Raw genomic sequence first — 13,627 nt, forward strand, 5'->3', positions numbered from 1 at the left:
CAGTCCCAAAGGGCTTCAGAACCACCAATGTGAAAGCTGCAACCTTCTCCAACATTTCCCTGCTCTCCACTGGATTATCCCATGCAGCTAAGAGTCAATCCTTTTCAAATATGTCTTCCCTATCACCAAATAGCACCTTGGACATTTTAACAATGTGTTAGAATTCTCAGAGGGTCCCTGATGGGTGAGTTTTCCTAGAGTCAGACAGAACTTTCCAATGCCCATATATAATCACTTGAAGGTCTGGGTTTTAGGGTCAACACATCTGGGTTTTTTTTAATGTTTCTAAGTTGTTCCTATGGCTTTAGGAAGTTGCCTTGGGTATAAGACCAAGCAATAATACTACTACAATTCAAGAGCGACTTGCCCATGCATGGCTGGTGAGATAGCTCAGTCGGGCTTGTCTCCCATGCATGCTACCTGAGTTCCATACACAGAACTCACATGGCAGAGGAGAGAACTGACTCCTAACGCCTGACCTCTGACCTCTACCCACATGCTTTAGCATGAGCACCTCCATCCACATTCGCACATGTGTTATATACATGGCACATGTATGCACAATAATGGTAAGTAAATAAATCTAACAGCATAAGTGTGGAATGTCCAGCACTGCTGTGGCTGGTCAGCCCTCCATCAGGCCCTCACTTGGCACTGCAGCAAGGGGACCAGCTGCCACGCCTCCTCAGCATTCAGCACTCAGGGGGTTAAGGTCCCTGGGTCTTGTTTTCCAAAACCCAAATCACAGTCCTTTCTCTCAAATATTCTCCAGCATTTCAGTTTCCCCACTCTTGGAACAGTGTTGCTTTGCTGCACACATTCTGTAGAGATAACAGTAACGATTCCTAGTCTCAGCGCCCAGCCAGGGTCAAGTTCATCTCCCCGTGAGGCTCACTGCAGAGCCGTCCCCAAGCCACAGTTCCAATGCGCTCATACGATCGACGCCATACATGACGACGCTTTGTCCAACACTTCTTCAAGTATCTTCCACATCCCAGTGCGACTTGTTCACTTTCCAAATAGAGGTCACATTTTAAACGTGCCAAGAAGGATGGTATTTCATGTATCCAAAGGTGAACTATTTTAGAAAAAAAAAAAACAATCAACTTTAACATGATCACATATGTCCTAATGAGCCGCTTCCATGTGTGTTCATGTATCATATTTGTTTAAAGTTTAAAACCTTCCTTTAGATTTTTATTTTTGTCAGTTGTTTGTGTTATGTCACAGTGGCAAACATTTGCTTTTGCAACTTTTCCTTCAAGTGTCTCTTTCCTTCCTTCTTTATGTCAGATAACCATATATTTAAGTTTGATCAATGAGATTGCCAAAAAAAGCCAAATGCCACTAGCTTCTCCAGTGCCAGACTTAAAGAAATCCATTAGACAGGATGTGAGCGGCGAGAGCTCTGACGGTGTGGTTGAAACCCAAGCTTAGCAAGAATCCTAATGCAGCCTTCTAAACACACTTCCTGGGTGAGAGCCACTGCTCTAATTGTCCTGGGCTGTGGTGATTATGCCATTTCCATCTATTTTGCATAAATCTGAATAATACCCTCAAGTGGCCCTAACCTCTACATATGTAATAATTAGTGCAATTAATTAGTATAAATGTCCTCCAGCCCTGTACTCTGGGTACAACAGATATGAAATGCATAATGTGTTTTAAAAACAATCAACCTAATTATCTTCCAGCTACGGCTCCTCAGGGGACATATTGTATGAGAGAATCTTCTACTGCTGGACACTAAAGAATCAGGAAGAAATCGGGGCCCTGTGAGAAGGCTGCTCTGACCGAAGTGGAGGCTCGTGGGTGTGCCGAGTGCAGCATCAGATTGCAGGTATACACATTCGGGGTCAAGGGAAAGCCGATTTGGTGGGATATAGAATCCAGATTTTTCAAAAAATATGCAACTTCGAATTGCCTTAATACAGCTGTCCGACACAAGTGCCCACTCTGCCAGCACCTTGTAGAGAGTGAGCAAGTACAATGAGTCCTTTCACTTCCACACCTCCTCAGAGACAGGCATAGTGATCTCCGCTGCACAGGAGGAAACTGAGCCTCAGAGAAGCTCCTTTGCCTGCCCTGTGCTGTACTCTAGAGTCAACTCACCTTTTTTGTGTCTCACTTTCTGTTGTGTTCAATATAAACGGCATTAAGGATCTCCAATTCCAACTAATCTTCATGTCCTTTTGTATCTAGGAAACAAATAAGAAATAATGAGCGAGACTTAAGAATCTGGCCCTATTGCCCCAGTCACAACCCTCAGTGTGAGAACAGACTTGGCTGTTCATGCAAGCCATGCCTCCCTTCACACAGCCTTCTTCTCCCATCTGTCTTCCCCTGATGTCAACAAACTCTGCTTCTCCATAGGGTTTCCTTCTAGGACCCGGTACACCTCCCGGCTCCCAACTCCCAGCCCTACAACCCTGCAGCCTTCTTAGCTACCCTCTACCATAGCCTGGATTACACGGAAACACATCCTTTGCTTCTGCAGTCTTCGTCAGTAACCACCCCACCCCAAGTGCTACTCTGTCTCCGCAGGTTCTAACAAGCACCTGGATATAATTACAGGATTGACAAAGAAAAGAATGATGGCATCACTTTCAGCCTAAGGAGGCATGGGTAGACTTCTGCGACCTACAGTCCATTGAATCTGCTCTCTGTTCCTTCCCCTCTTGGGTCAGCCATCTTTTTGTAATTACAGCAAATACCTGGCTAATCAGCTTATAAAGAGAAAAGGTTTGTTAGGGGCTATAATTTTGGAGACCTCAGCCCATTACCAGCTGGCCCCGTTGCCTTAGGTCGTGGACCACACACTAGGGCATGACTGCTTGGCAAAGCAAACTACTTAACTCAAAGCTGGGAAGGGAAGAGGGAAGAAGAGTCAAGGCTCCACTGCCCTCTTTAAGGTCACATTCTCTACATGACCCCGCTCCAACTCAGTCCCCTTCTTAAAGGTACCATTTTTTCTCAAAAGCATCTCTCTGAGAATCTTCGGAGACCACCGAAAGATACAAGCTCCCCTGAAGTGAGCAACGGTACAAGCAAGGTTTCCAAGATAAACAATTGCCTTCTTTTTCAGTTAAAATCCCACTGTATATTTTTGGTTCACAAATGGAAGACAACCAAGCACTATGAGATGAGAAAAAGCAGCCTTGCAAGCCAGCAGATAACCCGTGCTCCAAGGAGACCAGGAAATACACTGGGACCCAGGAAGTGCTGTTTCGGTATTAAGGACACATTCTAGGGACCTAAGGAACTGTGGGGAGGGAATTTATGGTTTTCCAGAATCTTCTCCCAAACTTCTCAAGATGAGAAACCACAAGTTGATGAACTCTTTTATTTTAAAGGGGGGAGTTGGGAAGTCAATGCTTTGGTGGTAAGGTTGCAGATTAGCAAAGAAACATGCAGGCTGGCCAGACCAATTGCCCGATGACCTAGAAGTAGATTTTCGTGGTTTATCTCATGAGGCACAGCTGGGTGTCCTGTGCTTTATTTGGCAGGATGACATGGAAAAGAGCTTCTGGGTCATTTGTCCAGAATGTCTTAACAAAGAGGTTGACTTTCAGGGCCAAGCATCTTACGGAAGAGGTCTCAAAGTTCAACATGGAAAACACCGAGCCAAGCCAACACCTCAGTGAGTTCATCTGCATGGTCACTAACCACAAATCAGGACATGGCATCTTTGTAAACACATGCGCAATATCCACAAAAACTCTATAAGGAGACAATTATTATCGTGTGATTTCCAGAAGGTCAAGCACCCTCAGAGCTAACCAGGGAGAGAGCTCTGAGCTTCATCTTCCTGTCACTCCGAGATGACTCATAGTTCAGCATTGATCTGGTGCTGTCCTTGGTCTTCTGATGACATTGTGACTTCCCTGGCCTTCTAAGATCTGAATTCTTGTTTAAGAGATAAATACACTGTGTGCTCACTCAGGAGAAGTTTGCTTTGGGGTGGGGGGGAAATGTCCTAGATGCATTTCACAGAACAGATCAGATCGAGTCGAGTGCCAGGAGACCTCCTCCACCACAGAATCCATGTGGGTCCTGCTGGGCTTGTAAGTCTCATAAATACACCCATCTAAAACAAAGAAACCGGGCAGGAGTAGGTTTCACTGTACTTCCAGTTTCAAATTTTCTTGAGGAATACACAACATACACTGACTTGAATAACGCAACACACCCTAGAGGGTATAGACAGGGTCTCCTGTGGACTGTAGAGGCAGTACTCCATGTAGATAAAAACATGGTTCCTGACAAGCTTCCTCCCCACCAGAGAGAAGGGATCAAGTTCATCTATTCCCACGAATGTCTTTATCTCCAGAGTGTCTGGCACACGGATGATGCCCTGTATATGCTTGCAGAGAATGGTTCACTGTCCATGTGCAGAAAGGTCCATTCTTTGGAGTTTGGAGCCTAATCTATAAATTACAAACAAGAGTGTTCCACATGTCAGTCTGAATGAGCCCTGAGCTCTTTTTCAGAAGCCAAGGAGTTAGGAGGACCCTTGTTAAGGTAAGGGAGAGACTAAGATACTGGCCAGCTGCAGGGATCCAATTAATGGGCTCAGGGGCTGTCAGAAGTCCCAGTCCAGTGCCTTGGACAGTTGCTTTTCCATATCCTGTCTGCTTCCTTCTTCCCCTGCGAATGAAGTAGGTAGCAGTACTGCTCTATAGGTTTATTCTGAGGGGGGAAGATGGCTCTCACAATGGTGCCTGGGTCATAGTGAGAACTCACATAACTGCTAAATATAGTTTATATGAAAGTAAGAGTCGAACTGAAGTCATCTTGACAAACATCTCAGATTTCAATTAAAGCAATCTTTTCTTAAAAAGTGCAGCACATCCCTCTCACTGTAAGCCCAAAGGAGGGAGCCGTGTGTTTCATGAGAACAGAAGACAGCAGTCTGCAGGGGCTCACGAGGGGTCCTGCCAGTCTGTCTGACACATGCTCCCCTCCACAGTACCCCTAAGGAGGCACTCCTGCCCCTGTCTCCACCCTGCACTCTCCTGGTTGGCCAGGGCTGTTGCTGTCACAGGTCTGTGCCCTGCCTCATTTGTGAGCTCCTGTAAGGTGGGAAAGATGAAAGTTTGCTTCTTTGATTTCTAGTCGCCGGTGTGAAGGCAGGGACATCAGAACAAACTCACAGATATTTCACACGCTCTGCTTTCTAGCCTAGCTGACATGTAAGGCCCCAGGCTAAGTCTCACGATTAATAAGCTGAGCAGGTTGATGTGGCTAGTCAGCTAAGGACCTCTTAAGAGGCTGGGAGGAAACAGGAGAGCTCTCACCCTCTCCTGCTCCTCCTCTCTGACTTTTGTGGTCACACGTGTTCACACACCGCACCACCAGCAACTGATGGCCTCTGCTCTAATTTGTGTTAGGAGCACGAAGGTCCTTGTGCCTACAGATCTCCAAGAAAGAAGTGTTAAACACTCAAGAATGTCCTCTCAAAGCAAAGGGCATAAAACCTGTTTGCCTACCCAGAAAGCTGGCATTGGAGGTGATTCACAGCCTGGAGATCAGCATTATCTGGAGAGCCAGGACATATCAAACTCCCACAACCAGGACCTGAGGTGGCTGATACCCCAAAGATCTACATCATCTGTATGATAGTGACCACACCATATCCATCCCCACGCTCTTAAGCTAGTGCAAGTAGCCCATCTCTAGAATCCAGCTTCTTGGAAGAAATAACATGTACTTTGAGTTGAGTTTTTAAGTAACTATGTCTCCTTGAGCTGCAGGGATTGTATTACACCCAGCTTCCCAAACTGTATTGTGTGTAACTGTGCCGGCAATAAATGGCCTGGTGTCGGATTCTAGATTTGAATTCTAGATTTGATCCAGTCTGCATCGGGCTGAACTGAGTTTTCATTCTCACCTCTTCACAGTTCTTTCCCTTCCAGCCTTGATGCTTGCAGGGGCCAGACCATCTCCCATCCCCATCCCTACCCCTGTTGTGATATGTTTTTGCTTTTTAGGCTTTTTTTTTTAACCTAGGGGCCTATCACCCAGCTCCCAAATAAATCACATACTTATTATAATTTATGAATGCTTGGCTTGTTTCTTGCCAGCGTTTCTTAAATTATCCATGACTACCTTTGGCCTCTGGACTTTTTATTTCCATATACCTTTCTTTACATCTTTCTCCATGATGTGCTATATGGCTGGGTGGCTGCCCCTAGTGTCCTCCTCTCCACGTTCTCTTGCTTCTCGCTCTCTCTCCTCCCAGAGTTCTCCTTCTATTTATACTCTCTGCCTGCCAGCCCCGCCTATCCTTGCTACTGCCTTGCTATTTGTCATTCATCTCTTTCTTAGGACCATCAGGTGTTTTAGACAGGCACAGTAACACAGCTTCAGAGTTCAACAAATCAATGTAAACAAAAGTCACACACCTGAAAATAATATCCCCCCTCCCCATCCCCCTTGCTTTTCTCTTATAGAGATAAAAACTCTGACCAAAAGGAACTTAGGGGAAAAACGAGTTTTCATCAGCATAAATATTCAGGCCATTGTTGAGGGAACTCAGGGCAGAAACAACAGCAGAGACCATGGAGAAAAGCTGCCCTTGCCTTGCTCTCTGGCTCATGTTCAGCCTGGAATGGTACCGTCTAAGTGGTACCATTGGACTGAGCCTTCCTATATCACTCACCAGTCAAGACAGTTCTCTCAGACATGGCCACGAGTCAAGTTGATCCAGGTGTTTCTTCACCTGAGGTCCCCTCTTCCCCGGTTTTCTACATTGTGTCAAATCGACAGTAAAAACTAACCAGGATAGCCTGGTTCTAGCTACACGGAAAACACATGTTCGTTTGTGGATGCTTGGCTCTCAGATTCCACCCACTCAGTCAAGGATTAAGATGCTTCACAACCTCCCTGCCCCCATGCCAAAACATGTCTTCTCATTCAGCCGCAAATGCAGACTGACCACTGACCAAAGCCCCACCTGGATCAATCCTAATCCTGGGTCCTTTTTAAGCCAAGAATTCTGGCACCAGCTAGAGAGAATCCTTGCCGTTTATACTTTGCTGTTCACCAAGCTCTTCCTCATCCACCCTTGAGGTCTAAACAACATCCTTTCACCCCACCTCAACATCAACTTAGACAACTCTCTTAGTAATTTCTCAAGCACTCTGGTAGTTACTGTTAGGTTGCCCACTTCACGGGATCTGGAATCAGCTAAGGGACATACTTCTGGACAGTCTACAAGGACATTTCCAGGAATAATTAACTTAAGAGAGGAAGCCCTCCCCCCAGAGTGGGGTAGGGTTAGCACAGATATAAAGAGGTATGAGGAAAACATCAGCGTGGTTTGCTCGCCTCCCTTTGTTCCTTTGGATAAGTATATCTATTTATTATTGTTATTAATTCTTATCATCATCCTTCTTCCTTCTCCTTCTCCCCACTATGGACTGGATGCCAGCGGCTCTCCAGAAGCCTTCCAGTCCTTCACCGCCACACCATGAATGCTGAATCACCCAGCCTAATGGGCCTAGCAGCTGCCAGGTTCCCAAACTCCCAGTATGACGTTAATGGTCATTGTTGAACTACAAAGCCCCGACTCTGTAGGCCGTTCTAGTGAGTCCCTTTTCATCACTTAGACATTTTAATGGTTCTGTTCCTCTAAAGAAACCTGCCGAACACATACTCCCTCATCCAACGTTAGTCTATAAATCCCCATTTGGTCCCTCCTACGATTAGAGTGGAGCTCAGTCTCTCTTCTCTCACAGGGCTCTGGCCTAAGCTTCATCCCCATCTGAACAAACCAGCCGGGCAATTTCTCTTGTGCGCTGCCTTCCCTGCATGTGCTGGTCCTGAGAGGACACACAGGCAGGATGTGTTTCCTCTGCATCGGGAAGGTCTGCCTCCTGCAGTTCACAGCCCAGGACATCCTTTGCGTACGACTCAGACGTGCAGAGCCAGGGGCTGGGTACTCTGGCTTTTATACCCTCTGTGCCACTCCGCACAACGAATGCCCTGGATTCACTTATTCAACACAGGACGCTAATCCCAGTGCCACCCACTCCCAAGAGGAAATGAAACAGTTCAAAGAGAAGCGGAAGTAAAAATGGAAATCCTATCACTGCAACAAGTCGATACATAGCAGATAGCACAGGTCTAATTTATCTCTGCCCTTTCGATTTGCATGTCGTAACAGTGAGTGTGACTATCAGGCCTCTGAGTCAGTTTGGTCTGTAAAGCTGTCTTTGGGAGCAGCTACTAGCACCCAAAACAAGAGTAAAGATCCTGTAAGCCAGGACCCCGAGGGTCTTTAGTCTCGCGCCCTCCTCTTGTTATATACTGTACATTGCCTATGTCCTCAACGTCATTTTCTTTTTCATGGTAGAAAGAGACAGAGGCAGAAAGGGAGAAACACACACACACACACACACACACACACACACGGGGGGGGGGGGGCTAAAACTTCACCCATCCAGCCTGTGCCCCTCCCCAAGTCTTGCACATTCGTCATCCTCTCAAGAGGCCCGGAGAAGAGGGCAGTGGCAGAGCAAAGGCTGGAGTCCAGCTGGGAAAAGACATGACAGACCAGGGTTTGCTGTAGCGCTGTCCTTGCCTGGGGTAGAGTCCTGGAATCTGCACCATGAATCCCATTACCTCACAAGGCAAGAATTCAGCCAACCTCATAGCCAGACCCCTGAAAGGCTCCCTGAGGATAGGAGCTTCACTACGTGCAGAGGTCTGGAAATAGCAGCAGAAGCCTGAGCATGGCGCACACTGCAGGACAGCCTGCACCAGAGGCTGAAGAACTTCCCCAACCTTTGCCATCTCCAGAACCTCCAATTCCAAGAGGAACGGTGGGGTCTGATGCTCACCTTGGCCTCAGTGTGTCCTGTCCAGGACAAAGGGAGGAGACTCATGCCCGAGATCTGAGCCAAGCCCATTCTGTATCATATGTCAGACACCCACCTGACAAGAAGTGCCTGGGGACCTTTGGTCTGGCACATCTCTCCAGATTCGGCACTCCCTTGCTTCCCCAAGGAGCAGAGACCTGTGCCTCCTTTAGATAATATTGGTCAACCAGATGTGCCCAGGGAGGCAGCCCTCTTTACTTTCTAGTCTACTTCCTTGCTGGGTAGAAATTTCAATCTTGATACAGCAGCAGAGGTTCTGTCTCTGAACGTTGCACTGTGTCCTGCAGTGAGAGTCCCCATCAAGGGGTCCAGAGATGCAGGCTCCATCCTGACCCACACAGATCCCTGCCTTCTGCCTTCACAGCCCACAGGAGAACCCGAACCCTCAGCTGGCATAGGAGCCAAGTCACCTCCAGGTCACTGCTGTGTGTGATGACACCACTATTGAATGTTTCTTCTGGGAGCTTAGACTTCCCCTCCTACACCAAAAATTTGTCCTCGAACCACTTCCCCGGGGATGTCCAGATGCTTGCCTCTGTGGCTCCCTAAAAGAAAAAAAATGCCCCTTGCACCACTTCCGCTAGTAGGGGCCCCTGAGAATGTTAGAGAACTCACAGCCAGAAGCCTGGGAATGCTGCTCAAATGGTGAAGTGCTAATATAGCATGCACTGGGCCCAACCTGCAGCACTGCATACACTGGGTATGGCAATACACACCTGCAATCCTAGCTCTCAGGAGGGTGAGGCAGACGGATCAGAAAGCCAGGGTCATTCTCAGCTACACAGAGAGCTGAAGGTCGGCTTTGAATATGTGAAGCCTTGTGATAAATAAAAAAGGAAGGAAGGAAGGAAGGAAGAAAGAAAGAAAGAAAGAAAGAAGGAAGGAAGGAAGGAAGGAAGGAAGGAAGGAAAAAAAGAAAAGAAAAAGAAAAGTGAATGAAAGAAAAACAAACAAACAAAAAAGCAAACAAACCCGAAAACTCGGAACCAGTGAGATTCTCTCTGTTTACTTTTAGTTAGTTAACTTTTCGGGGCTCAGATTCCTCATCGCTATGAGTGGAAGACAGAAATGCATGAGGTTGCTTTAGTAACCGGTTCTGAAACACCTCGCTCAGTGAAAGCTCTCTAAGGACATCTAAGAAATGTCCACCCAGCTGGCCCTTCCCCACCAGATGACACCACCGCTGGAAAATCTGCAGACAGGACTGCGAGACATCCCATGAAGACTCTGGCAAGCTCAACAGCATCATTGTTTTGCTCTGTTTCAACTGTGAGTGGGTTCATAAATTTCCAAGAGACTTTGCATTCACAGTGTTTCTCCATCATTCCCATTTATTTTATGTGTTGTTATATATTTAAGAGCATAATAGTAGATGAAAAATTGTTATTAAATTTATTTTATAGTATCCCAGCTAAGCAGGAAAGAATTGCTTTATTTGAGCTTTCATTATTTCAGTCTCAGAGATTAATAATATCCCTTGTACATATTATCACAGCTTCTGCCATTTACACAGAAAGATAACTATGCTGGCAATAGGAGTTTTCCTTGATTACCCATTTGCCTAACATGTGCACATAAACACACATATTTTATGTCTCCTTTTACAGTTTTATTACTAAGTGCGGGTGATCCTTTCATTTAGGATAAGAATTACATATATTAAATAAAAATCAAGGGACTAGAAAATCTAGTTCAGCAATAGGGTGCTTGCCTAGCGTGCTCAAAGCCCTGGATTGGATCACCAACTATGGGAGGGAGGGAGGGAAGGACGAAGGGAGAGAGGGAGGGAGGGAGGGGAAGAGAGGGTAAAGGAGGGAAGAAAGAAAGAAGAAAAGAGAAAGCCAGGGCTCTTGCCTTTTGAAGCCATCCTCGCAGCACTCACGGGAGGTGAGTCTGAGAGGCTCCACTCCTACTAGAGCTTCTGACTCCATGAAAGACTGGATCTAGACTCAGCCATCAGCAGGTGGTTCTAGACTTAGACCTTGGCATGCCAATCCTTCAGCATCCACACCATCCACCCTGGAGACATACTGTTTGCCTTTCTGCTCCAATCAGCAAGGTGTGATGGGAATGTTTGATACACTGACCTAGAAAGTTCTACAGGACCACCCAGTGAATCAGCCCCCACTGGGGGAGGAGAATAAGGGAGCTCCTATTAGCAGATCCTTTGCCTGCCTCTGCTCTCCCAGTCCAGGGCTCTCTTGGGAAAGTTTTTTGTTTTGTTTTGTTTTGTTGGTTTTTTGAAATTTTAAAACAAGAAGGGGATTCCTGGCTGAGATTTTGAAAAGGAGAATTTATGAATTCAGTGTTTGATACCCAGCTCACACATTCGCTGGACTCACCCAAGCAAGGCCACAACTAAAGTTCTAGAAAACAACACCCCTCACAAACACACCCTTATGAACCTCAAAATCATATACCTCAGGGATGAAGAGATAATGAGATCCTGAGATGTGTTACCAGTCATCACTCTGAATCTCACTGTGCAAGATGTAGCTACGGAGAGGCTGGGATCTTAAGATAACTCATGAATTGTGCTTAGTAGGCCCCCAAGATGACTCAGCAAGTGTATTGTGCTTAGTAGGCCCCCAAGATGACTCACCAAGTGTATTGCACTTAGTAGACCCCCAAGATGACTCACCAAGTGTATTGCACTTAGTGGGCCACCAAGATGACTCAGCAAGTACATTGGCTATTCTTCTGTTGCTGTGATAAAATGCTATAACCAAAATCAATTCACAGAAGAAAGAGTTTTTAGGGGGTGCTTACCATTCTAGAGCAGTGATATCTCAGCCTTCCTAATGTTGCAACCCTTTAATACAGGTCCTCCTGTTGTGGTGACCTCCAACCATAACATTATTTTCATTGCTACTTCAATACTGTATGAATGATAATGTAAATATCTGTGTTTTCTGATGGCCTTAGGTGATCCCTCAAAAGAGTCACAACCCGCAGGTTGAGAACCTTTGTTCTAGAGGAATAAGAGTCTGTCACAGCAGACAGAGGCAAGGCAGCAAGCGGGAGCAGGAAGCTGACCACACCTCAAACCACAAACACGAAACAAAGAAAGCAAACTAACTTACAGGCTACCTTCAGCAACGTGTGCCCTCTAGCAAGGCTCTACTACCTCTTCAAACCACCACGTGGGGACCAAGTATCCAAATATCTGAACCTCTAGGAAGAATTCTCATTCAAACCTCACAGTGTGTGAAAGGGCTCATCGCACAAGCTTGAGGCTTCAATCCTCAGAACTCACGTGTGTTAGCTTCATCTTTACTGCTATTATAAAACACCTTGACACAAGCAAGTTTAAGGCAGAAAAGATTTACGCAGCTTACAGTTTCAGGTTACAGTGGGTGAGTGAGGAGAAGTTAAGGCAGGAACTTGGAACAGCCAGCCCTACCCACAGTCAAGAGTAATGAATGCATACACGCCTTCTAGAGCTTAGTCCACTCTCTACACTTATATGCGCCAGAGTCCTCTGCTAGGGATGATGCCGCCCACAGTGGGCTAGGTCTTCTTGTATCAGTTAGCATAATCAAGACAATGCCCCACAGGCCAACCTGTAAACCCTCATAGACAGTCTTTTCCCAGGTGACTTAAACCATTATATATAAAGGTGAAGAGAGAGAGAATCAATTCCACAAAGTTGTCTTCTAACTTGTTCACATGTGTCAGAGTACACCCACATGGACATATCACACATATGTACAACACATATGATAATAAGTAAAAGAAAATTAGTGTTTAGTTATTATGCAAATCAACCACATGAAATTCAAGGCTCAAACTCTGCTCTAACCACGGCCTGCTCTCACATGAGAAACCAGCCAAAATGAGAATGTCTCACCCGAAACGTACCATCTAAGGACAACATCCCCAGACATTGGAAGCTTCCCTCGGGAATTAGAGTCGGGACGGATGAGCATATTCACACTCTGTCTGAGCAAAGTTGCTAGTTTGTGTGGACATAGATAGCACTGGCTTTAAGTACTTGGTGGCAGGTGGGGAGTAGCTCCTGGGGTGGGGAGTAGCTCCCATGTCAGTCAGGACCTGTCCAGAGAACCTTATGCTATTGTCTATCAGGCCTTCTCGGGGACACACTGTCCCAAACACACATTGTTCTGTCTCCTTCCGAGGACCATTTTGAAAATGTCTCCTAATTGAATGACATCTGCTCCCTGCTGAGCTCTCCACAATGTGCCCATCATATCGATGAGCATGCTGAGCTGAGCGCGCTTCTTCCTGGAAGATTGCTTACAGTCCTTTGACTCAGGCATCATTAGGCCCACTTTACAGACTCAGAAATTGAGACTTAGACAAGATAGGCAATTTGTCTAATTTGCAGCTTGGCAGCCTGCCTCCAGAGTGCTCCCAAACCACCTTGTCTCAGATATATGCAGAGGGTCAGCAAGCCAGTGTAGGCACAGTCTGGCCTTACTTCCCTGTGTCTTGATCTCCTTAGAGAACCCACAGAGAAAACTCGAAGCGGCAGAGTTAAACTTAGGCTACATCTGCAGGTGGAGAAGGCTAGAGTGGCCACATCCCTTCGAATGTCCCCGAGGCCTCTGTACCATTTGCTGAAGTGATTCTCACCTTGGGGTTCCCAGGACCAGCAAATCGCATTCTAGGGCACTGTTTGGAGCCTATTCAGACTGGAATTCTGGAGCCAAACAAATTTGTTTTCCAGAAAGAAAAAAAAAAGGAAATGCCTCAATAGATATAAAGTTCTTGCCACGTAAATG

This window comes from Myodes glareolus, chromosome 5 (genome assembly GCF_982192425.1).
Source record: "Myodes glareolus chromosome 5, mMyoGla1.1, whole genome shotgun sequence".
Taxonomy (NCBI): Eukaryota; Metazoa; Chordata; class Mammalia; order Rodentia; family Cricetidae; genus Myodes; species Myodes glareolus.